The sequence below is a fragment of the Mustela lutreola genome, chromosome 2 (genome assembly GCF_030435805.1).
Source record: "Mustela lutreola isolate mMusLut2 chromosome 2, mMusLut2.pri, whole genome shotgun sequence".
Lineage (NCBI taxonomy): Eukaryota > Metazoa > Chordata > Mammalia > Carnivora > Mustelidae > Mustela > Mustela lutreola.
The window spans coordinates 28,026,686-28,053,891 of NC_081291.1; the positions used below are offsets into that span (position 1 = coordinate 28,026,686).

A 27,206-nucleotide genomic window follows, 5' to 3' on the forward strand; every position below is an offset into this window, starting at 1 on the left:
ATTCCCCAGAATCCCTCCTCATTTACTCCAGTCATCATGGATCCTTGACCTCACATTCTGGGTCCCCATTGTCAGTGCAGGGGTGGGGATCTGCAGGGACCCCATTACGCGGGTCTCCCCTGCTAGCAATCTTACACTCCCTCACATCCATGAGTTCCCCATCCGACTGTGTTGATTGGTTGTTTGTTGTTAATTGATTACGTGTAACTTCTGGAGGCAGGCAGCCTGGGTTTGAAGCCCAGCTCTAGCATGAACTAGCTGTAAGTCTGTGCAAGCTGTTTCACCTTGCTGTGCCTCAGTTCCCTCACCTGTAAAATAAGAATGGTGATAGTATCTTCCTCCCAGTATGGTTGTGAGGGTTGAATACGTTAATAAGAGAACTCACACCTGACGATTGCTGGCATACAGCAGGTGCTCAGATGGGTCAGCTGCTTTATCATTTGCACATGGGGCTCAGGAAGAGACTTTTAAGGGGTCCGTTGTGGGGTGCTGGAAGCCTTTTATTGTGTGTGAGGTTATCTGTGTATAATGGCAACTGTTTGTTTAGATCAGGGCTTAGCCGGAGCTGTTCCCTGTAGAGGAGAGCTGAAACCCTTAGCAGTGAGCCCTGGGATGGTCATGTCTCTCTCCCCGATTCGGTGGGACAGAAAACCAGCCACAATGCTCTGTGTGCCTCTCTTCCTGATGGCCATGTTGCTTGACAGCTGGCTGAGTCCCTGGGGAGAGGAAAGGAAACAGCAGCGGAAGACTGGAGCCCGTGGTGGCCTGTGCTCAAGCCAGGGCCAGGAAGCAACAGGCTGTGATGAACTACCAGGCTGGGAATGGAACCAAACGCCAAGGAGCAGCCTGATTAGTACATCAGGCCCGTTCCCTGCTGAATTGTTGCCTGATTCGGGAGTAGCAAAGGCAGGTGTTGTCTTGAGAGACAAGCCAGGGCCAGATGCCACATGCCCAGCAGCACAGCAGTGAGATCCAAGCTGTGACCATCCAGAGACCCTTAGTGCTGACCAGCTCCTCTGAGCCTCTTGGATCTCAAACCACTGGGCCTCCTGCTCTCAGCACCATCTTTGTAGCTATCACGGGGGTATTTACATGGCTATGGACAGCTTCCCCCCAAGCAGTTCTCCTACGTAGCCAGCAGATGGCGCAGTTTCTCCTGTGTTCCTCCGAGGGCCTCTCAACCGGCAATGAGTTTTCACTGCTGAGAATCAAGCCCAACAAATATCTGTTAACATTTTGAATATAAAGCGTAGCAGCAAACTACATTGGAAGCCACGGGGTGGGATGGCAATTTAACTTTTTTAATTTTGCAAACACAAGAGGAAACATATATTAAGATTTACAAGAATCTTTTATATGTATTATCTCACAAAAAAAAAAAAAAAAAATCAAAATAGATTTCAGTTCCCTTCTGGAAAATAGGTAGGCTATATCTGAGTCCTGCATCTGATTGTAAGGTTTTACATTGGATCATTCAGTCCTAGACTATGTGGCAGTATTATCATTGCTATAATGATATTGATAGTGATAAGAACAGAAGCAATGGCTGCTATTATGGACTAAACTTTTTACTTGCATTATCTTGTTTAATCCACAGAACAACACCATGAGGCAGGAATCACCCAGTGATTGTGCTAACAGATCTTGAAACTATGTCAGTAGCCTCACACTCACTCTCCCAGAAGTAGTCAGCATAACCAGACAAGAGACAGGGAGAGTTAACTTATAGCAAAATTCCTCCTCTCAAATAAAAATATGGCAACCTGCCCCTTTGACTTAATTCTGCTCCTGCTGGTAATGCCATGTCTTGGACAGCTGGTAGAGGTAAATGTAAGACAGGGCAGGTGATACATTCAATTAACAATAGCAGTTCTCATAGGTATCATTTACTTAGCTCTTACTATGTGCTGTGTCTTATTCTAAGAGAATCTTTAAAACCTTCTATCCACATTAGTGAGTAGGAACACTTCTCAGCACTTCACTGATGAGGGAAATGGGGCCCAGAGAGGTTTAGTAATGCTACTAAAGTCACAAAGCTAGCAAGAGACTAACTCTGGAGCAGACTCTCTTACACCAGCCACTAAGTTAATGGTCTTCAGAACATAATTACCTGAGTGAATTTGTCTCTGTTGATTTCTTGGTTTCATGGCAGCTTCTTCATTAGTCCAAGATTTTCTCAATGTTCTGTTCCCTGCCTCTGTGGGACCTTTTTTTTTTTTTTCCTTTTCTTTTTTTCTTTCTTTCTTTTTTTTTTTTAGGTGGATTTTCCTCTTTGGATCTGTCCATGCACCTGCCAAATCAAAAATACAACCCTCATTGGTTAGTCCAGATTGGTGTTTGGGACACACTCCATATTCCAGGATGAATCCATATTTCTGAATTATTAAAGGGACTCAGTCATTTGGCAGAGCCAATGGGCTTCTAAGATGTTGGCCTCAGCAGAGTTATTTTGTGTCTTTTTTGAGTCTCTCTTCTCTGTCTCAGAAGCAAAGGGCACTTTGCTCCCTTCTTTGGCAGTTTGAGTCAGTCCTGGGCTCAGAGGGTCATGTCCCCACAGCTTTAATGTAGGTCTCTCTTGTTTTCTCTTCCTTTTCTCCTTCTCTTTCTTTCTTACTCCCCTTCATCACTTGTGCACTTCATTTTCAGACATGTTTGGGTACCACATGTGGATGAGAAGGGGCTGGTGAGGTATGCGTTTCAACTTCCCTTGTGCCATCAGATGTTTTCTTATTAGCACTTGGATTTTGAAATTGCCTCATTGGCATCTAGGATCGATTTTTGTCAGAGGGGCTCATTTTCAGGCCTGGTGAAAACTTCTATCTGGAGAAGATCGCTATCGCTTACTAATTCAAGAAAGAGTGCCTAATGCCTGCTTATAAACCTATTGCTCTGCAAATGGGGCTGTTGCTGGCATCCTTGTTACTCCCACTCAGCCTTCCTGAGTAGCTGCATCCCCTTTCCCAAAACTCTTCATTCCTGAAGCTCAGATCAACTGCTTCCTTCTTCTCTCACCCTTCCAGAGTAAGAATATCCTGTGCCTAGAAAGGCATTCTATTTCAGGGTTTGCCTATTAGGTGTGTGTGTGGCGGGGTGGGGGGGTGGGGGGGGAGAGGAGGGTGGGTGGGGGGCGGAGACACTGCTGCAGACCATGTCCTGGAGCTAAGGGGGGCTTGAGGAGGCAGGAGGTGCAGGCTGGCTTCCTCCTCAGTGTTGCCAGAGGAACCTTCCCCAGAGTTGTTGCACAGAATGTTATTGGCAGCCACATGCACACACACACATACATATACACGCATACACACCCACACTGCCACTGCTAGAAAGCAAAATGGTTTCCTGCTCCAGTAAGTCCTGGGAGCATTGAATTAAAGTGGTTTCTTTTAGAGCCCTTGATTCTAAAAAGGGACTATAGCTTGGAGGGTTTTCCATATTTTGTAGGCCAAAGAGTCTCTTCGGGAAGATTATTTCATGGGGCTACTTTCTCTATGCAACACACATTGATGTATTAAGGAGGTAAGGGCCAGGACGTATGCAATCTACTTTCAAGTAATTTATAAAAATATATACTAATATGTATATGCGAGAAATACATGTTAAAAATTGGTGAATCTGAGTGAAGAGTATTAAGAGTTCTCTGTATTTTCTTTTGTACTTTTTAGGCAGTTTGAAATTAGTTTAAAATACTATCCCAGAGAGTTGTTACTTAGAGACAAGAGTCACCTCTGAGATGTAAAATAAGCATTCACAGCACCCAAACCAAGAACCTGCAGAAATTGGATTGCATATTTGCCTCTGGTCCCCCAGACTGGAGACTCCAGTGCTCCATGAGGTAACTCCCTGCAGTCAGATGAAAAGCCAGGTGTCCTAAGCAGCCTTACCAAGGGAGGCCTTAGCCTATTTTTCCCTTTCAGAGGGATGGAAGTACAGATGGTTGGAATTGTGACTGGAAAGGAGAAGGAATGCCAGGCAGCCCAGTACAACAGGTATTTTGGTGGAAGGTGGGAGATCTTCTACCTCACTTGGAGAGTTCTGCATGTTTTTATGAATGCTAACTAAACTTATTGCAAAGTATATGGATTCCCACCTAGAATTCTTCAATATCCTGATTCTATGAATATGACACAAAGGCATAAATGACCAAATTCAATGATCATTTGTGCTATCATGGTTAGAAATCAGCCACTCAGATAGCTTCCCCAAATAGTGCCTCACATTTGCCCTTAGATGGATCTATGAGCTCTTGTATCTGATCTGCCTCCCATGCTCTAGCTCTTCACATCCATTAGTTCCAGACCACTGGGTACAAACTTCCAGCCAGCGGGATCTACATGGAGAACTCCAGTGGGAAGAGTTCTGTGTGCTTCTAAGGTTCTCAGTCCAAGGGGTGCCAGGGTATGGCTGACACCATACCATGGTGAGAAGAACTTCTCTCCCCACAGCCTGCCATGTTTTGTCACGTGTCCTTCAGGCAACTTTGCTTACATTTGGAGCCTCTCCATTTATCTCAGGAACTATGATTCTGCTTTGAGCTAGAATTTTGCCCAGCCTCATTTGTAAAACAATCAGTATACACACACACACACACACACACACACATACACACACACACAAGACTAAAAGGTTTTGCTTGTCAGTCCTCTGATAGTAGAATCTCAAACTCAGCTCATTATACCAGTTGGGGACATACCTAATACTTTGTACTACTTTTCTTCCTGTTTTTCCCAGCCCAAACTCTTCTTTGTCCCCAGATACTATAGAAAAACCTGCTATGTGTATTTAGAGAATGGTTTTAAACAGCTCTCAGAAGATGTTGGTAGAGTAGAGATAATCCTAGAAATTGTAGTTATCCCAATTAAGTGAGCCCCCCCTTTTTATATTAAGCTCAGTGCTGAATACTTTGAGTGACTTATTTCATTCAGTCCTACTAATCACTACGTTCTAGTGTTATCCCTCCCTTCCTAATTAGAAAACTGGGAAAATAAATAACTCACTTATGATCTCATAGTTAGCAAGCACTGGGGCTTGAACAACTATCCAGAGATGTCTGAATCCAAGGCCTAGGTCTTTAATTTACTTCATGATTTCGATTCCCTCTCCTCACACTACAGAACTAATGAAGAGGGGGTAGGTATTGTCTTCCAGCATCTGGGTTCTGAGGAAGATTGCCCCAAATGATCTATTTCCTATCATACCCATTAGGAGAGGTAGTAGGACCTTTGTGAGTCAGAATTTCCTATATCAGGAACTCTTGCCAATCTTAAGGATGAATTTTTTTTTTAAGATTTTATTTATTTATTTGACAGAGAGAGATCACAAGTAGGCAGAGAGGCAGGCAGAGAGAGAGAGAGAGGAGGAAGCAGGCTCCCTGCAGAGCAGAGAGCCCGATGCGGGACTCGATCCCAGGACCCTGAGATTCATGACCTGAGCCGAAGGCAGCGGCTTAACCCACTGAGTCACCCAGGTGCCCCTTAAGAATGAATTTTTAAAAAACTAGTCAACTCTGACTAATCTAGTAGAATCCAGTGAAATACCTAATTCATTGACAATTTACATTTGACCCTGCAATATATTCAGTATTTGGAAACGGTAACCCTCCCCTCTGTTCTATTGGCTCTGGCTGATATTAAGCTGTGTTTACCTTTCCTGGGTTCCACTGAGTCCAAGAATACATGAATAGCTCAAAAGCATGGTGATTTGCCAAGAAAAGTTGGTTTGGGAGTGAATATCTGTAATAGAAAACCCACTGTGAGATTATTCAAAAATGGATAAGGTAGATGCACATACTTCTTACTAAATGGGTTTCAGGTGAGAAGCTTGTTGCTTCTCTGTGCAGTTCAGCTTCCAATCCATGCCTGAAAATAAAGGTAAAATTTCTGTCCTGACTGACATGCATTTATCCTCTTGTTTTGCACCCATAATCTACACTTGTCTTAATTTCCTCTCAATTATGCTCAGACATTAACTAATACTGACTAACTACAACCCCAAATAATTATTGCTATCTGTTCCCTTTGTAAATATAACTCCAGCACAGAGCTAGAAGAATAATGGCATATTTACAGAAGGCAGCTAATTAAACTGAGTTCCAATTGCTTTCACTTTGCCAGAAGGAGCCATTTTCACAGCAAAAATTGGGTGGATGCTTGCATGCTTACCAGGAACAACTCAAGGTAACATAATTCAGGGTTCCCAAGACAAAAATTCAGCACAAGACAAATTTACACAAGCAATGAAAATCTCATTAAGGAAGACACAAAGATCTTTTTACTACAGCCCAACCGTTAAAAGAGGTATCATTCTGGTGGGTTTATTTAAGGAATGGTATATATTTCATTGTTTTATAATGGAAATAATTGCAAGAAACTCAAATAATTCTTGAAGAGCACTTTCATTTTTGAATCTTTCTTTTCTAGTTTCTAAAACTGCTTCACCATTCGCAGCCTTTTAATTTCCACACTTTTTGGCAGATCTGAGCATTGTTGAGGACAATGTCGAAAATCATGAATCCTCTTCTGCTTCTCATTTATTTCAGGAATTTAGTCTTAAACACAGCTTGACCTCTCCAATAAAAGTATGGGTATTCTATCTATGTGATTTCTGGAGTTTAGTTGAACTCATTAGCAGTAGTCACATGAGTGGAATTCCTCAGATCTAGATTTGAAAGCACATCTCAAGTTTGCCTTCTCCTCTGGGTTTATTCAAACTGAAACCAGATGCAGACCACAGCTTCCCAAAGCAACAACCAGAAACGAAGCCATACCTAGCATTGTGAAGATGCTGGGTTTCATCTCTGTAAGGAGGAGTTTATTTTCCTAGCCTTGGGAGAGGAACTCAGTAACACACAGGTGCTTTTAGACTTGTGCCACTAACTGTCTTTTCAACTGCATTACTTTACTGTGTTTCTGAATGCTGTGATGATTTTTCTTCCTGCCTGTGTGTCATTCCTGAATTTGCTTCCATCTACTGGAAGTAGTGATTTGGCAGGCATCGGCACTTTTTCCATGTTTAATTAATTCCTCTAATTTTGTGGTAAATGAGAATAATGGGGCTTAATTTTGCTATTTATGTAAAATTGATTGGTAATTATGGAGAGTACAGGAGATTTGGCTTTACAAACGAAAATTAAGTGACCTCTCCATCATGGTGACTTGGCATGCCTCATTCACTCGTAGGAAAAAGCACAAATGGCAGCAAAGCAGATGTTGAATGGGAGATGAATGTAGGTTTTGTGACTTCTGCAGAAGTTGAAATCTGGACATTTGTGGGGTCTTGCTTAAAGACCTAAATGAGCTCAAACCAGAATCCTCTCAGAGAGAACATGTGAAGGACAGAAATGCGTTTGGGTTTTATCATCTATATTTGGTATGATTGGTCACATTAATTCTAATATATTCTATTCTGTTGTGCTCTGATCAAAGCAGGGGGTAGTGAGTTGGCGGAAGAGAGGTCTTTGTTTTAGGTGACCTGTGGTAAAGGGAGATATAGCAGGGGGTCTCAAGATGGAAAGATTTTAGAATTACTTAATCTCTTATGAAACTTTGGCAACAGGTCTAGATGATCTCTGGTTCTCGGTAAATAATATTTACATTGTATGAAGTGAGAAATAGTTTGCTATAGGTAAAGATCTATGTATCTACATGGTTATCTCTCTCTCTCTCTCTCTCTATATATATATATATATATACACACACACACACGAATTTCATCTTTGCTTTCTATCCAAGAAGACTTAAGCACCTTACCATAGCAATGAAAATTATCGTCATCCTTAAGTATCAGGATTTAGTTGTTGTCATGTTGGGATTTATTTGTCAAATAAGACAAAAGAATTTGGTTTTGGTTTTTGCTTCTGTTTGGTACCACCCAAAAAATTAGGGCAAGCTGGAGTGGTAGTCGTGATGAGACAAACCATGTACCTTCACTCTGGTAGGGGTATGGCAGATGCTGAATTCTGGAAGCTGATATTGAACCACAAAGATTTGCTGGAATGGACTTGTGTTGTGTGACCACTTAGAGCTATTAAAAATTGACAATATCTTAATTAGCTAATACTAATTACATGTAATTCTTTAATTTGAAAGTTCCGAGAAGAGTGGCTTAAAATTAATATGTACATATTATATAACTTTATATAGTTATATAGGTAACTAAATAATATATATTATAAATTTATAAAACCATATAGCATATATATTAAATATATAATTATATAAATATAATTAAATATATATTGAATATTTAAATATATATAAATATGTAACTTTGAAATAAGTGTTATGCTTTATCTCAGTATTGCCCTCATGTCATTGCCTGATTTTGCATTACAATGAAATGGACAGAAATATCTGGTAGTACCTGTTTTCCCCTAAGTTAATTTTTTTCTCCACTAAAGTAATTCACCCTACCTGTGCTTTGGAAGTCAACTTGGGATTACAAAAACTTCACATTTAAGAGAGCCTCTGCCTCTAGCTGAGAACAAGAGCAGAATGCCCAGAACACACTGCCAACAGGATGTGTCCTGCTTTGGTAATTCTCTGGCCATGATCCATTTAGAATCAAATCACCATGCATCAGGATGAGCTTTCTAAGTACTTTCAAACATTCCAGCCACTGAGATTTAAGGTGGAAAACAGAGTTAAGACAACAGAAAGGCCTAGGGGATCAATCGCAAATATCATTGCAAAATGAAAAATATTTCCTTAAATTTTTTATTGATCTCACACCTGTGGTCTCCCAAAATAGTTTTAATAGCATTGAAACTCAGGGACTTGCATTGCCATCCTGAAAAACAAATTTAAAGTACCCAGGCAAAACCCCAACTTTATGCTTTCAGACTTGCTTTTTTTTGTTCTCAAAAACTTATTTTACAGCAGGTCAAATCAAATGATCATTGCTTGTTAAAACGTTTGAATCAGGAGATTTGGGGGAGATTTGGGGAGATTTGGGTTTGGGGGACAGTGGCAGCAAAATGTTTGGATTTCCCTGAATTATTATATAAACTCAGATAAATTAGTTAGCAAAACCAAAATTCCAGGTTTTTGGAAGACATTGAGGTAACAAGGTATGCCACAGCCCACAGAATATAAGCAGGTGTTACTGTCTTTGGGAGAAAACAAAGGAAAGCAATGGGTCGTCTGACAGCCCTGAGAACAGGAAAGAACCCGCGAGAGAGCTAACGGATACTAACTGGAATGGGTGGCAGGCCAATTTTAAAATGGTAGCTGAAACTGGGGATGATTTTGCTGCATGCCATAACAGAGGGGTGCTTGTTAGGTATGAAGGAGCTGGAGCAGTCTTATCTGTATGAACTCTCGAAATTGACCTTCCAGTGTCCTTTCAGGACATGACTCTACACAAAGGAGACATTGCTGGGAGTGGAATCAAAATTGAGCAGGACAGGGTCAGTACATAAAAAAGAAGGAGAAAGTTTTCAGGTAAAAATATGAGAAAGGAACAGAGAACAGAAATCTCAAAAAAAACACAAAAAACAGACAACTATATTTTCAATACAACATTTAATAGTAATTGCAAGTACTTTAATGCTACAATTAGTAGTCCAGTTGAATGTCACATTTTGGGTTCAAAGAAACTAATTTAACATAGAAATGAGTAAAAGAAAAGCTTTCAGGTAAATCTCACACAAAGTTGTAATAAGAAAAAAAAAGAAAAATGGTAGAATATATCTCTGGAGAGGATAGAAGCATGCCAGAAATAGATGTTCAAAAAACAGATAAAAGCTATGACATTTTATTTCAAAACAATCTAAGAGACATTAAGAAAATAATAAAAGATATGAAAACCAACAAAAATAAAAATAAAAAATCAAAGTAGATGAGTTTAAAAAAGAATTAGAAATAAATCATTTTTTAAAAAATTTAGAAATAGTGGCCAAAATAGAAGGAATAAAAGAACAAGTAAACATAGTAAATAACATCTTAAGAAAATAGATGAAAAGAAGGGAATTTTTAAAATAAAAAAAAACAGATAAAAAGGATTCATATGAAAATGACAAATATTACAGATAAGCAAAGAAGATCTAACCATGTGGATAATAGGAGTTCCTGAAAAAGGAAACTGCAGCAAGGGAGCAGAGAATACTAAAAAGGATAATTAAGAATGTATTTTTCTTGGGTCAAAAAAAAAAATGAAAGTGCCTACTGAAAAAACTGAAAAGGCACACTTTCCAATACCAACCAACTGCAAGATACATTTCAGTAGAATATCTGGATTTAAAAAAAAAAATAGGAAGGAAAACACGAACAAATGGGGCATCTAGGCAAAATGAACACATGACTTAGAAGGGAAAGAAGAATGGATTTCATCAGACTTTTTGATAGCAATGCTTTAATACAGTAGAACATGGAATAAAGAAGACATGAGAAAAGAGTTAATGTCTACCAAAAAGGATCTTTCAGTATAAAAGGCAGAGATAAAAATAACATGTAAGAATATTCTCCCATCCAGGTTTCTGTTTTTTATTTTAAGAAATCTACCAGAGAATTAGCTTCAGATCACCAGAATGACTAGAGACATCAATGTAAAAACTGGCTTTTGGACATTAAATGAGCTTTTATATCTGTCACTAAAAAGGGGAAGATTATGCTAAGTAGTGGCTGTATGATCTGACAGTGCAGACATAGTGCAACCAAAAATGGAAAAATTAGAGGACATATATGAAAAAAAAATGTTTTAACTATTTTCAGGAACAATAATTGATGGCATTAGCATTGATATGCTAATGTATATATGCTATGTATACAGATGTAATCTGGGAAAATTAAATAAAATCTCTGTATTCCCAAGTTTGAACTATAAATATCATTATAAATTCATGAGCTATTCAGGCTTTGAGCATTAATTACTGCTAACAATGAAAAAAAAAAGCGAACATAGAACACCATGTATTTTCAGGTAAAACAACATACTACCACTATTAATTTGCGAAAGGGATCATATCTGATCTGATCAAGCCTGTGGGTTGGGCTGTCAATTTGTGAGAAATAGCCAGAACAGAAGAGCTTGTTGAATTCCCCGTAATCATGCAACCAACAAAGCCCAGACGGTGTGCAACTCCACAGGTCAAGTGGCACAGGTTCTTCAACAGACACTTACTAAGGGATGGTGGGGGAAATAGCCCAGCTAGGTGACCTTCTCCGTCTTGTTTATATATTGGGAAAATAGAAGAAAAATTTAAGAATTCATATAAAATTTTTGGAATTTTTTAAAACTTTGGTTTTATGATGAGAAAGTTTAGGAAAGACGAGGATTCTACTCATGACGATGACAGAAATAGCTGTTTATGAAAGCCTATCACATCACTCATACAGTAACAATCTTACATGTATTATTATCTCTAATCTTCATGAGTCTGTGAAATAAACTGTTAGCCCCATTTTATAATTGAGGAAATAGAAACTGAAAGGTTAAGTAAATTGCACAACAGATTTATAACAACATCAATGTGTTAACCCAGGCTATGTACTCCATATAGCCCATAATTTTCAACGACATCATGTAAGAAATTTTATTTCACATATGTTTAACACCTTACATTACGTTACAACCTTAATGTTGTACATTGCAACCTTAATGTTATCACTTAGGAACTTGAAAAGGCCACTTGTGTTAATATGTCTTTTTTTATTGCCCAAACATAAAGCTAAAAAGACTGGTGTGGGACTACGACTTGGGTATTAACTTAACCATACTGGCATCTAAGCATCAGCATATCCAAGAGACTTTGTAGGGGACAGTAGTTTTTGGCTCACTAGAGATGCCATATATTTAACTCTTTTTCTATACTTTGAGAATCATCGTTGTCAGCCACTGCTTCTAAACATGTTATCACTTTCAATCTTATTTTGCATCTCTCATTTTATGGAGATTTTGTTTAGCTACTTACTTAAAATCTTGGTTTCTGATAGAATCAGAACAAGAAGATGTTGATGATGCCCCTGAAGGCAAAGTGAGAAATCATTAACTATATCAGTATTCGACAGCTGGTCCCTTGATCTATGAAACTAAGCTTCTTGAGGAAAATACCTGCTGAGCCCCTGACCCCATGTAACTGGTTCTCTGCTTAGCTCAGCCCAGATATGCATGGTAAACAGGGAGCAGTCTCTTAATATGGCACTGGTTTTAGGGAATTTCTCATTCTGTTTGATATACAAAATTATAATCCATTTCAGCCTGTAATATCTTTATTCAGATGCCACCCTGGGAAGCGGTGCCACCTTCCAGCATCATGGATCACCCCAGAGATTTCTGGAGGGAATTGCAATAATAATATTCCAATTTGTTTTAAGGCTAAGAGTTTCGTCTGTGAAACTTTCCCTTTCTATTTCCTTCCCTTTCCAACTCATTCTCCCTAAGCTTAAAGCCCATCTTGAAATGGTGTTAAATCTAATACCACTCTCAGATTTCATCAGTCTTTGAAGCTGGCCAGAGCTACATACAGTAAAACGGTAAGCAAAAATGGGCCCCTATAAATTAGAAACTGGAAAGCAACTATTAGAACACCAAGATTCTGACAAAACTTCCCCCCAACAATATACAAGAGTTTGAAAATTGAACTGGTTTTCTCCTCAGAAATGCCTAAAAAAATTTTAAAATCCTTTTGAAGCAGTTTGTGATTCCTTGTGCATCCATTGTTCCATACTATCTCAGTTCCTTTACTTTTGATTTAAAAATAAAAGTGATAATTTCTGCCACATTACTGATTTACCAGAATTCCATGTTTCTCCATCATCTGCATGTTGTTGATTTAGCTCCTGTCTTGGAGTCTTTAGGGTCCCTACAAAATTGATATAAGTGAACTTGGGCCCCTGCCCAGGGATATAGAGACCCACTGAGCAATATTTCACATCGAAGGTCAATGCATGTTTAAGGATACAGAAAGAAAAGATTAGCCATGGGTGTGTTTCAGATCTAGGAAAGATGAAGCCAGAGAAAACCATTCTCTTCCTTAGAAGACTTTGTGGAGAGAGGGGATTTTTAGGAGCCGTTTAAATGATGGATAAGAGACCACTAACTTCACATAGATTCTGTATTGCCAAATAAAATAGCTTCAAATCACTCAGGTATTATAAGAAGAGTGTTAGAAAAATACACAGCCAGAGAAGTTAGGAGTGGCCCTTTAAATTTGATCACCCCAACTAGTCCTTAGATAATCTAATCTTTGCTTCCAAATGTTGGTGTGTAGGTATTTGTGCTTTTATGAGTGGCATATCCAATTTTGGTTGCTATGGGCAATAATTTCAAGGACGATATAAAATAAGATCCATAGAATCAGTGAAAAGTATAATAAATTTGCACAGGGAAGTGTCTTGGGGATTGATTAGGGCTGTTTTGCATGGCTTGGTAAAGGTGAAGTGTCATCTCTCTTGTCTTCAGACAAATGAGTTTAGTTATTTCAATGAAAGATTTTTATGGAAAATGATCATACTCTTTTCTACTATAAACTTTCAGACTATAATTTTAATAGCCGTCAGGTCTCCCTTATTATATTTTATTTGAAATTCAGACTTCTATTTCTCTTTCAGTTTTTAGGAGGAAATTAATAATTAATGATTTATCAAAATCTTGTGATCTTAAGTGAATACCCGTAATCTTGGTTGTTTACTTATTTATTAGCTATAAAGTAAGAAAAACACCAGGAACTCCTGAAAGATTTAATCACAGGTTCTATTTTAGACCAGTCTTTGTTTGAGTGACTTGAGTAAATCCCCTTTCCTCTTCAGGCTTCAGCTTCCCCATCTGTCCAAAATCCAAAATGTCTAAACCTTTTATTCTCTCAGTACCAAATTGATAAAGAAATGAATAGGGGCATGCATAGGCTGGTGCACAGATTGAAGCATGGATGAATGTATATTTAGGGATGTAGATAGATGCACGTTTGGGTGTATGGATGGATGAATGGTTGGCTCCATGGATGGATGCATGGACAAGTGTAGAGATGGGTTCAGGGTTAAGGGCATTGATGAATGCATGAGTGCATGGGTGAGTGTGTAGATGCATGCAAGGTAGGGTACATGGATGGATTCATGAACTGAAGGATGGTGGGAAGGAAGGATAGAAGGGTCCAAAAATTTTTTAAAAAATCATAAAAAATGAAATAAATTCAGCAGAAGAAAAATGTACTGAAATAAAATTGAACAAAATGCTAAAATTTATTAAAATATTTATTCCCTCCCACAAGACACTATTGTACCTAACATACTTTACAAATAATTTTTAAAAACTTATGCCAAGCCCCATGCTAGATAATGTTGCGTGTGTTTTTATTTGTAAGAGGCCTCTGTGGTTGATAGAGCAGAACACTTTGCAGTGAAAGCCCTCATCTTTATAACAAGAACTTTGCAATTAACAAGAACGACCTCTTATTATTTATCTTCTATCCAGTCCAGTTCTTTGTCAAATCTCCAAAAAGAGGTACTAAACATCAGTCTGAAAGGTTCCTCAGTTCATGGAGAGCCCTAGGGTATACATAAAGCCAACCAGGAGAGCTATTGTTGTGTTAATTTGTTTTGTTAGATTAATGATTCTTCTGTTAATATTTAACCTTTTGTCAAATTGTGATGCATAGGGTTGTAATCTAGATCAATACAAATGAATAATGGGGCAGGCATATTTTTTCATCTCATTTCTTTTTCCACTAGTTCACAACACTGTTTTATTGGCAGTGTGTTTCAAATGGCCTGTAATTAATTGAACAGAGAATGACGTATCCTTTTACCACGTGAAAAGAAACACCATTGGGCCAACTACTGTCATCATTCTCCCTATGAAGCAAACTGGGAATGATTTCTATTTTTTCGTAAATCCTTTTCCTCTTTAATCTTTCCTAAAGATTTGGAATAATAGTAAAGGAGTCTGTTTGAGGTCTGGATGGAGGGGAGGATGGAGCATATGGTATGCTTCATGGAGGGCTCGCAGGTCAGGTAAAATGCACTGTGTCTAGGGAGGCAAATCGGAAAGCTTCTACGCGTTTTGGTGATTAGCAACATCAAGTGGTGCTAAATAAGAAATGAATAACACCTGGGAATTCCTTCCAATAACACAGTCTAAAATTACAGCGCTTTCTCCTCAAATAGATAAGAATGATAAAGTACATGTCTCCTTAGTCCCTCATAGTGTCATTCTGCCAGTTCTTAATTTTACAGGCATCCTTGTTTATCTGTTCTTTTAATAAAATTTGTCAGAGCAAAATCCTCACTCCACATCGTGCCCAGGCTCCATAGCGTAATGCCTTGGAACATGGTATGTGCTGAGTAAATCCTCTGCTATGTTCTTGTTCAGTTGTTGTTTCTTTTCTTTTTGAGAAGAGGCATTGATTTTTATCTCCCATTGCTGTAATTCAGAGCTTCTTAGTGGTCCCTTGCTTGGGAGGTACCTGCGATTGGATAAGTAAACAGAATATTTGGAGAACAGCAGTGTTTTGCTTTAATTGTCATTTCTCCCAGGACAGGAGATCACAAAGCCTCTGTCCGGTGCTGTTAGTCTGGTTAAAAGATGCCTTTTGTCATGGGCTCCTATCTTGGATTTAACTATGTAAACTTTGCCAGATATGAGAACCCGACTTGGGAGCTGTATCCCAAGACAGGGACTTCCTATGAACACCAGACCTTTGTAGGACACGTGTGTTTCTTTCTGATTTGGGACTATGTAGACATGGGCTGCTTTCACGTTCTCTCTAGCTTAAAAGTGTATCATTGCCTTTTCCCTCCATGCTGCCAATCTCGATGACAGGAACAATCATGTCTTAATGTTCAAGGGCACTCACATCAACGCCTGTTTCCACCAAATTGTGGGTATAGGCTTCCTGCCTGAGGGCTGACCTAGAATCCCGATGAGCTGGGTTCAAGCTGAACTTGCTTCTCTGGTTGATGCTTTGGCCATCTGTTGACCCTCTGTAGCTTAGTCAAGAGTCTTTTGCCCTGATAGTACAGATGAAGGAGGCATGGATCGTATTTGGCAACTTTTCTGTATTTTTTTGCACTTTTTCCTGTATTTTTTCTTTATTTCCTAAATCAGTGAGAAGCAAGTTTAAGGAGCATGAAACATCCACTCTTTGCATACATGGTATCCTTAGCTACTTCTCCCTTTAAACTGTAGGGCCGAGATGATTTGGGTCTCATTAGGGTCTGCTCAACAATGTTGGTGGAATAAATGAAGTGATAAATGAACGAAAAAATGGTATATAGGTAAATTAAGATGGCTCTGTACCTATGGTTAATGACAATGTCAAGGATTTTACCCAGCATGGTCATATCAACACTGACTCTGGTCTGATTAAATTTACCTCCTCTGAAGATAGCACCATGTACCACATTAACAGTGCAACAGCTTTAAGTTCTTCCACTTGGTGGTGAGGGAGCCAATCAACACAAGACCAACATTATAATAATTAGCATATGATTATAATAATTACCATGTGAAAGGCTTCCTGGTCACTGTTAAGACCAGTGGCACATTTGCATATTGGCCTCATCCCCAACTTGGTACCTTTAACACTAGCTCCCTTCCCCCCACCCCACTGCCCACTGCTGACCATTGCCTCCAGAGTATACACACCATGCACCAGGCACTCCAATGTCATTCTGGGCACTGGATTTTCTCTCTCTGCTCTGCCTTCTTTTGAAGCTGTTCCAGTGCTCACACAGTGCTTCCATATTCTACCTTCCCTAAACAATTTGTATGGCTTCTATGTAATAGACCCTTTACTTTACTGCTCTTCAAGTAGGAATCACCTCAGGCAGTTACTCCTCCAGCCCTTCAAGTCAGTATTCCAAAGGTTGGTCTAGTCCTTGAAAAGGAGTATCCTATAGACTGACACCCAAGAAAAAGGGTAAACTTGGGAACTCAGGAGAGGAAAAAAAGGGGGCAACTTGGACCTGTGACCAAAGAGTACCAATTACAGGGCGCTCCCAGGTAAACAGCATCATGAGCTCTTAAGCCATTCGTATCGTAACATTCCTGGGACTCCTCTTTAGAAAAGAACTGTTTCTTAACACACTGTAAAATTTCATACAATAGCTATTATAGTTATGAAAAGCTAACATATTGAGCACTTTCTGCGACCAAAGCTCTCAATCCTCATAAAATTTTGGCATGGTAAATTGTACTGCATCAGTTTAGAAGGAAAGTGAAGCTCAAAGAGATTAGCTATCTTGACCAAACTCACAGAGTTAGTGAGTTGAGGAGCCAAGATCTGGATCTAATCTAGTGTCCTTCACCATTGTTGCCTCCAATTTTCCTCTTCCTCCCTACTCCCCCAACACACAAATAAATGAGTCTATCTGGACAACATATCTTCTCATTTGTAGTATAGGGAAACAGCTTTATAGTGTTTCAGGTTCCCAGGAAGACTGCAAATATCAGGAAATACAATGGTGTCAAGCACTTTGCATATAGGAAATGCTAAATCAAGCTAAATTAAATTCGACAGAGTTCTCGACAGTTAAGAAGCCTTTATTAAACCCCTGCTGTGCTGGGCACCCAGCCGTGACTTGGGTTAAGCCTAATACTACTTAATTTATGAAAATGCTGTTATAATTATTCTGTTTCTTATATTTAGGTGCCCTCAAGAAGAAAGTACAATTTACAATTAAATATAAATTATTTATCCCAATTTTCTGACTTCTATTCCATACAGTATTCCTTTAGGAGATACTGAACTGTGGTAGACCCATCTTAAAAGGTCTGCCTAGTTCTTGATTACTGCCTTTGACACTCATGGAGGTGGTTTACCTACAGCGATGTGTGACCATGTATTCCAGGTGGGGCCAATCAGGTTAGTTCTTTGTGAATTTGAAACTTAAATTTAGAATCTGTACCTCAGTCTTTGCATGTGGCTGGCATGCCCCATGTGAACTATTTAGACAAAGATGGGGGTGAGAGTGAGGAGTGTGAGGGAATAGAGGAAGCAGTAGAGAAGCAAAAATGAGAAACCATTTATCTAAAGAGGTAGACACACAGAGCTAGAGCAAGAACACACAGAGCCATGAAGGGAACTATAGAATTGAAAGCAGAAATTCCCAGCAGAACCCCTATGTGGTGGTGAAGCCATCCACTCATAATACCACACTTTGTGGAGTGAGGACTTTATCCTAATAAAATTTATTAAGTTCATGGAAAAACAAGGATGCCTTTAAAATTAAGAACTGGCAAAGTAATATTTTAAGGGACTAAGGACATCTGTACTTTATTGTTTTCTGGTCTGGGAGAAAGCCTTGAAATTTAGACCATGAAATTGGATGAAATACCCAGCTAATGTTTCACTTTTTATTTAACATCATGGCCAGTAATGTCCTAGGTGTTAGTAAAGGACACAGTGTTAAGGACTGACTGATAGTCATTGCTTTACCTCCTCTGCATTCCTCTAGTTATCAATTCCAAGGTCAAAACTAATTTTCTGCTAGGACTACTTTTTTCTTTTTTTCAAAACGTGCTTCTCTGTATAAGGAGCTCCTTGGTGGGGTAGATCTACCTCAATCAGAGTGATATCATGCAGAACATGATGGTGAGGCTCCTGCTGTTCCTTTCACATCTGGAATTTCACACCATGGCCAAACCTGGGTTGGTAACCTCCTGCTACTTTACTTGTGTCTTCATCCACTTGAACTTCTGACTTTCTGTGTCATCTATTAAAAATCTTCTTCCAGAATTTAATTGTACTTTTTATGTGCTGGTGGCTCTGATCTGGGTCAGTTATGGTCTAAGCATTCATTCCAGAATATTTATGAAGGCCCTGGGGTACGAGTTGGGGATACGTCCCTGCCTTTCCTATGTTGATGGTCTGTGGAAGAGACAAAGAGGGAAATGAACCACTACACTACAGAGTGTGACAACCACTACATCAGGATGTCTGAGCACGTTGGAGGAAGACCCTCTCAGATGTATAGAATGTCTAAGAAGGCTCTCTAGAAGAGGCAGGATCTACACTGAGGCCTGAAAGATGAGTGGGATGCAGCTGGGTAAAGAGTGTGGAGATGGATGATGTTCAGAGGCCCACAGTTAGGGAGTACATGGCATGCTGGCTGGATTGAATGTGCTTGGTCGACCTGGAGCCCCAGCACTGCAGGAGAGGGAGGTAGAGAGACTGGAAAGGGCAGGTCAGGAAAGGCATCGCAAGTCTTGTTAAAGGGTTTTTAAACTCAAAGAATTGGAGAGTGGTGGAAGAAGGAAGTAAGGAAAGGAAACTCAAGAAATCATACAGTTTGATGAGAAGTTTCCAAAGATTCAAGAGGTTGACCTGAGCCCATAGCCCTGGTCAATCAGACTTGCTGGATGACATGTTTGTCTCTTTTGCAAAAACTATTTTTTTTTTTAACCCCAAGAGTTGAAAGTCCCAAGAAATTAAATATAAGAAGCATCTTTATTTCAGTCTTGCTACCTCAGCTCACCAGAGGGAATCAGTAGCATTATTTCTGAGCTATGAATGCTTCTCTAAATTTCCATTTCCATGGCAATATCTGGAGAGGCAATCAGAAAGTAGAACAAGCAGGTTTCATGGGATATAATCACTGGAGCAACTTTATGTTTGTCTTACACAGTCACGTAAAATTTATTCAGTAGAAGTTCTTCCAGTGTCCCCAGTTGAAAGCTGAACTGGTCTCGTAATTTCCTGATTAAGCTCCGCGGTCACTTTAAAATTACCCAGTTAACTTTAGTTATTTAATTTAAATGTTTCCGTCCTGGGTAGACAACTTGCCACTCCATTCAAGGCTGCTGCCTGGGAAAGGAAAGAGCAGGGTCTTATTTCTCACCTTCTCTGCCACCGGAGAGTTGCCATCCTTACTGTACCTCCCCCAGAAGGTTTGGAGCCTCAGAAGACAGGAGGCCTGGGGGTAGGGGAATGGAAGAAAGTTTCTCACTTGGGGGGCACCATCAGAGGATGGCAAGGTGACATCACAGCCTTACATCTTTCAAGCTGACTCTCAAGTGAGGCCGTTCCCTCAGCTGGGCCCCTCATGCCATGAGGAGTGCATTTTAACCCTCTGGCAGCTGTATTCTACTAGACCTCCTTTGCCTTTTCAGGCAGGCTCCTGGGAGGGGGATAAAATGAATTGAGGCCAGCTCACCTCTTTAGCCCCACATAATTCACATCTGATTTCTGGAAAGGATTCATGCCACTTTTATGCACAAGTGGAGGCCAATCCCAAAGTAGCCATCTTTGTTTAGCTCCCATCTACTCAATTTCTCAGGCAGGAGTCAGATCCCCATTACCTGGGCCCTTAGCTGTGGAGAGCATATCTGGCTCTGCACTGATGGATAGAGCTCTCTACCAAAATACCTTCTCCATATTTTCTGACCTAGCCCTGTTATAGGCTCATCAAAGATGAGGGACTCAAAAGTCAGGAAACCACTTTCCAGGCATTACTTTTGAAGGGTACCTCTTTGTAATCCAATCTTTCTCACATCTTGATGCCTCAATCAAAATTTCCAATGTAATATTTTGCTACATAGACTTGAAAGCATATGCTACGTGTTGGGGAAGTAAAGAGATGTTCCCCTGTCGAGGGCGGATGCTCCAGGGGCCTGGAGATCCATTAACCGCAGAGCTTTGCAAAATGGTGCCTGGCAATTTGCCAGAAGGTGTGTCTAGAGTGACTGATCGTAAACAGGAAGTACTACCTATTGGCTGCTGAACTATTGCTATGCTGTGGGTACTTGGTAACAAGCTTAAGATTGGTGGAGGCAAATCACTATCTATGCTGATTGGCTTAGCTCCCCTATATAAGCGATGGCCATATGAAATAAAGGTCTTTTTGGAAACCCAACCGGATGGAGTGTTGTTATTATCGCTGCTGGACGGTGATAAATGGTGGCCCGTATGGGGAACCCCCTTTCTTCGTTTCTAACAGTGCACTGAGGTAAGTGACGAATTTATTTAGAAGAAAATTCTGGCCAGAGAAGTTTTAGGAAAGTTCACTCATTATAGTGACGATTGCAACGTAAGCTCACTGGTGTTAGTGACGATCTTGAGAAAGCTCACTGTTTTAGTGACAAGAGCAGACTAGTCTTTTCTTTGCTTCTTGACTATTTATTTCTGAAATACTATGGGTTCAGAGGTCTCAAGAATATGTATGGAAGCCAGATTCGAGAATCTGACAATAAAGCTTCGTGCTAATATTGTTAACGTTAATGCCAGTAAGGTAGAAGTAGCTTCAGTATCTCAATTTGTTGCCTTTATGAAAAATGTTGTAGGATGGGGGAAGCAATGGTTTGGGTTCATATCCATGGGTGGATTGCTGATATTCGCTGTGGTGTGTTGCTTATGGTGCATTTGCCCCATGATGAGGATTTGTAAAAGAGACACCATTGCCATCAAACAAGCTCTGTTATCCATCGAGTCCAGACAGTTGCCCCAGGTATGGCTCAGTATGCTGGATTGGTAGTCAAAGACGGGTAAGATCGTAGGCGGAATATACCAACCTAAGACAGGACATGATCCTATAAGCATCATGATCTAATGATGGGTAAGGATATTCTTGGCCTTGCGACAGCCTAAGACAGGCACGACCCCTGCTGAGTCTTTCCTTCTACCATAAAACAAAAAGGGGGAACTCTCGAGGGCGGATGGTCCAGGGGCCCGGAGATCCGTCAACCGCAGAGCTTTGCAAAATGGCGCCTGGCGATTTGCCAGAAGGTGTGTCTAGAGTGACTGATCATAAACAGGAAGTACTACCTATTGGCTGCTGAACTATTGCTATGCTGTGGGTAACAAGCTTAAGATTGGTGGATGCATATCGCTGTCTATGCTGATTGGCTTAGCTCCCCTATATAAGCGATGGCCATATGAAATAAAGGGCTTTTTTGAAACCCAACCGGACGGATGGTCGTTATTATCGCTGCTGGATGGCGATATTCCCCATGCTTCTTGCTTCTGAAAAGCAAATATTTGTGAGAGACAGAGAAGAGAGAAATTCATTGGCAGAAGTTAGAATTTGAAGAGAAATGAAACAGAAGGAAAAAATCATAACAAGGGTAGACTTTAAATGGAACATCTGAGAAACATTTGTTGAGAAGATGGGTCATAGCTCTGGTTGGAAGCCATAACTGATCAAAGAAATACGTCCAGTTAGAGTCCTGGTTTCTAGCCCAGAACGTTTATTTTGGTTTCAGGGACGCAGCCCAATGATTCTTGAGAACATATAGTTTATAAAATAAATTTAGGTTTGTGAGATGCAGTCTTGCTTAGGATCCCTCAGTGGTCAGAGGGACCCTTTGCTTCCTCCATCCCAAAAAACTGTTCCATTATAAACCAACTCATTATTGGCATTCCATTATAAACCAACTCATTAAACAACAGGCAGTTTATGTCAGGCCTAATAATCAACTCCGTAACTAGAAGGCACTGTAGTTTTGTTTCTCATTTTATTTTCCCTTTCACATGCATGAGATTTGGGGGCCTTTAGTTAAAGAGTATCTGAGCGAAGCTGGAGTCATCTTGTGTCTGAAATGCGATGTCTCCTGGAGTAAGAGCAAAGTGGTTCCAGAAGAGAATATATATAGCCCCTCACTGTCCTCCAGGATGGTTTCCTCTCCAGGACTGGCAGAACACCCCCTGTGTGCCTGGAGAGTGGACCAGAGGTCCACACTGTAACTCTCCAGGTTTGGGCTGCTGAATAGATTTCGAGAGTCAAGATCTCAGTGGGGAAACTTCTGGTATTCAAATCATCAATTGCATTGATCCTTTCAGAAACAGGTGGCTCATGTGGATGAAAACTGGAAAGTCAATTTTTATCCATTTTATAAAGCTCTCTCATTGACTAAGACATTTCTAGTTATCTTTATTCAACACCTACTCCCTGCCAGCCTATTCTTGTTGTGAATACCTTTTGGGGTATCTTTCCAGGTCGCTACTCCCCCTTTAATCTCATTATCAATAGCAAAGAAATTCCTTCTCCAGCAGCCATCCCATACAGTGTGATAGATGCTCCAACCTCATCAGATTAGACCAAGTTTGGGTACCATTTTACCCAAGCTAGACCAATCAGAATCCTTTTCTTCTAAATTTGGAATTGAGAACAATAGAAACCAGGGAGACTGTCCACATGTGGCTGGAGATGTAACATTTGTACTCAGGAACCGGTGAAGCTGTCTTCTGCTGGGTAGCCTCAACAAGACAAGGCAACCTACAAAGACAGAGGGAAATGATGGAGATTCACAAAGAGAAACAGAGACAAAAGACAGGGAGTGAGCACAGTATGAATTTCTGGCATCATCCTGGATTCAGAGTCAACCTTTCCTCAGAATTGGCTGCATTCCTGACCTTGATTTCCATGTAGGGTAACAGCATAATCTGGTTTGTCCAGTTCGGTTATAATAGTACTCCCCTTCACTGTTTACACGGTAAAGTCCACAGAAATCCTGTTTCTATGGAACCTTAATTCTTGTAAGAGAACACCCATTTTGCTCTCAAGTTAGTTCAGGCTGGTTTTTCTGACTTACATTAGAACCAATGCAGATAGCAGCCTTAACAAACAGACATCTTAGAACTCTCTTTCTCTTCATTTTGTAGATGAGAAAAGGGATGCTCTGGGGATTTAGGCAAATCATCCAAGATCAGACATCAAATAAATGGTGAAGCTGAGGTATCAACCAGACCTGGACACCTCCAAAGCCTGTGCAGTTTCCGTCAGGCTTCAGTGTTTCTCAAGGACACAGACATCGGTTGTTTTTGTAGTCAACAGCAATTTTGTCTGTCTCGAAGCCTCTGAAGACAGATTGGGTGTCCAAAAAATGAATCCCAAACTTTTCTGATTAAATATCTGCTTTCCAATTGCTCTTTGAAATATGAGATCGAAAATGGCAATGCTGATGAAGATGAAATGAGCTCGGGCGGAAGCCTGAGCTGAATTTGGGAACGATGATTAGTGAACCCAGTGCTGGGGAGAAACAAAGAGCTTGTTTGCCTTTTCCCTATTATCCATTTGTTATTGAAAAGGCGGACAAATCTCACCTGAGAGCGCTCTAATTAAAAGGTCTTTTGGATAAGAATCCGAACGCAACAGAGGGACGATAAATTAAAGTATATGTGTTCTTTGTACTGTTCTGGTTTCATTAGCCACTGGACCACATCTTTTTCTATTATTCACCAGGGATCACTACACAGAACAGCAGTGAATGCAGCCACTAGCTGAGTCTGGAAGGCCAATTAGACACCAATTCTTAGCCTTTTTTCTCCCCAACCAGGTAGAGTCACAGCTTTCAGAGACGAGAGGCATTATATGTGTTTTTAATTAACCTTACTTGGGTGCTAGCTTTTTTCATATAGGTCAGCTCTGACACAATGAGTACAATGTAGCTAGATTTTCTCTTCAGGGATGATTGGGTCTTGATTGGAATTGCAGAAAGCTTTTTGAACTACACTTCCCTAATGCACACACAGTCCCCCCCCCCCCCCCCCCCCCCCGGGCTTGGGCGCAACCTCCCAAAAGAGGGAACACCCACCTCCATATCACCACTGACAAAATCCAAGCATCTTTCCTGATAACAGTCCTTATTGGCATAAATGAAGGATCTCAGAAGCAAAAAAAAAAAAAAAAAAAAAAAAAATCCAAACCTAATAGAGGATGTCCGCTGGCATGGTTTTCTGAGTAAAGTGCTTATATTTTCCCCCACATTTCACCCTGTCCTCTTAATGGGGAAGGAAGTGGCGCTAATTTTACTGGTCAGCAATCAGAAGAGATCAATAGAGAGCACAGGTGCCAATTTGTAGAGGAGGTGTTATTTTTAAACGGCATGCCGAACTCCGGAATTATACCAAGTTTTAAGGGCAAAACTGGGTCTAATAACTTTTTATGTTTTCCAGTTTCCAATATGTTATTGTCTCACTTGCTACATGTAATTTGCTCTGGCTGCTTCCTTAGGGGAGGGGTGGTGGAAAGAGAAGGAAATATGAAGTGAGGGGAGAGAAGAAAAGAACTGGAAAAGCTCTATAAATGATCAGGGTGCAGAGGATGACATAATACCAGCTAGGGGCTTTAAATAGTCTGGCAGTGTAGGCATTGCTGATGCTTACTGGCCAGTTCCAACTAAGAAAGATTGTTTAATGCACATGTGTCATTTCATTATAATTCTCCAGCTAGTGTAAATCAAATTTCAACATTTGCTCAACATTGAGCCTAAAGCCACAGACAGAGAACAGATACGGTTCAATGCCTGGGGTAATTTCCCCGCTCTCAGGTTCCTTTCTCAGGACAGAGTTATCTGGCTTGGCTGTTCTACTGGGCAGGCATTAGGAAAGAAGACCCAGAATCATTGAGCCTCCTCTGTTTTTATGTAATGCACCCCAGAATGGACTAAGTGGTATGGTGGTGGCAGGGTGTGAATAAGCCAAGATGCTTCTTGACCTGCCAGTTGGTAAACAAAAGTGCTTTATCACCATTGACGGGAAAGGTACCAATAAAGGGGTTTCTGGGACTTGTAGAAGGAAAATGGAGTTTTTCAGAACATTCCTTTACATTTTTGTTTGAAGGAAAATATATCCTTTTTGTGTTTTCACTACTAATTATTCCAGAAAAGGGAAGTCAGATTATTATTATTTTTTTTAACAATTGCCAAAAATCGGAGGGGGTGCAAATCATACTTAGCTCATATTTGAGGCGAAAGTGCAAAAGAACAGATTATGCATAGAAAGCCATTGCCCAATGATTCTTTCTCTTTAGTTTAAGATATTTCTATGAGGTGAGAGTAACACTTTCTCAAATATATTTACACTGAAATTACTGTACCAACATTTAGATCATTTGCAAGTAACAGTGTGAAACCAGCAGCCTCAGAAGTATTTATAACTGAGATGCATGATTGGTGGCACAGAAATTGTTTTATAAAATACTACACCTATCATTTTTGATTGCTGACTTAAGGTGAATGATCTGTATAAAAATATAAATTATTTGTGTTAAGGAAATGGTGATTAAATATGAGCTTTGTGTATTAGTCATTAATCTTTCCATTTAAATGCAAATTCTTCATTTCAACCACTACTTGAAGATACATCTAATATGAAACAAGTTTGATCTTCTGATTTATTATTTCAGACAAGGCCTTTAAAATATGCATTTTCTTGTCATGGGGAAGGGTGGGTTCTATTTACATTTTTAAAAATGCACTGTAAAAAAACCAGCCAACCAAATACTACATGAAACTCAAATATAAAATCCCTTTCTTGGCCAAAGGATGTCTAGAAGTGTATGGGGGGGGGGGGTGGCGTGTACAGGGGTTGAGAGAAGGGTGAGGTGGTAGACGTCCACTTTCTCCTAGTAATTCCAAATTTATGGACTACTGTGGACCTTGGAGTTATTGCTGGATTTACAAATACCTGTGCCCACCCAAGCATTCTCTTAACACTCAAAAAGATAAATATGTCTTGCTGGCATATTTTAATAATAATTACTAGTATTATATGGCAGAAGTCACCCTATTAAATACTTGACTAGACTCACTCACTAAAGCCTCATAATAACCCAGTGCAATGCATGTTATTTTTATCCACGGTTGATAGATCAAGAGGTGAAACATAGATTAAGGAGTTGGTCTAAGATTACATGGATGTTAAATAGGGGTGCCAGAACTCAAACCCAGATCAGCTGACACCAGAGCCTGTGAATTCACCTCTAGACTCGGCTGTCTTCCCAGATGAAACGTTATAAAAGGCATTTTATAATTTTTTTAAATCAATTTTTTAAAAATTAAAAAAATCAATATTTAAAAAGATATGGTCCTCAAATATGAGAAGGCTGAGATATCTTCTCTAATTGAATGAAGGCCTACATCTCATTGCATTGGCTGTTGTCAGCTGGATGTTTCCTCAAAATAAGAATTCAAGATGAGGCTGGGGGTAGAGCAGCTGAGGGTGTGCAGCTCATTCAAGAACTAACTTACCTGCTGTGCAGCGGAAACTACACATGCCTTCCGTCAGGTCACCTCAGAGGGACGAACAATGGTGTCATAACCATGAATAAACCATTTCATATATATAGCTCTTCTGTACCTCATTAGATGGCCAGAGCAAGATAGCCCCAAAGAAAAAGAAAATGAGGAGGTGAAGAACAGACTAAGTCAGAAAATGGGGTTGCTGCTAATATTAGGGGGTGAAAAAATCTTCTGTAACCTCCTGTCACCCTAGGTAAAAATGGCAGTAATATCGCCTCGTAGATTACCTCGCGGTTCATTTACCTAAGGCATATGTCTAATGGACA

General features: G+C 40.0%; 1 long non-coding RNA gene across 1 annotated transcript in view; it reads left to right on the forward strand.

The window, feature by feature from the left end:
- Positions 1–20,768: 20,768 nt before the first annotated feature.
- LOC131824083 (uncharacterized) overlaps positions 20,769–27,206 on the forward strand; it is a 181,812-nt gene continuing 175,374 nt past the window's right edge. The window contains exon 1 of the long non-coding RNA XR_009350742.1: positions 20,769–20,870. This is a non-coding gene — a long non-coding RNA (uncharacterized LOC131824083). The remainder of the gene's footprint in view (positions 20,871–27,206) is intronic.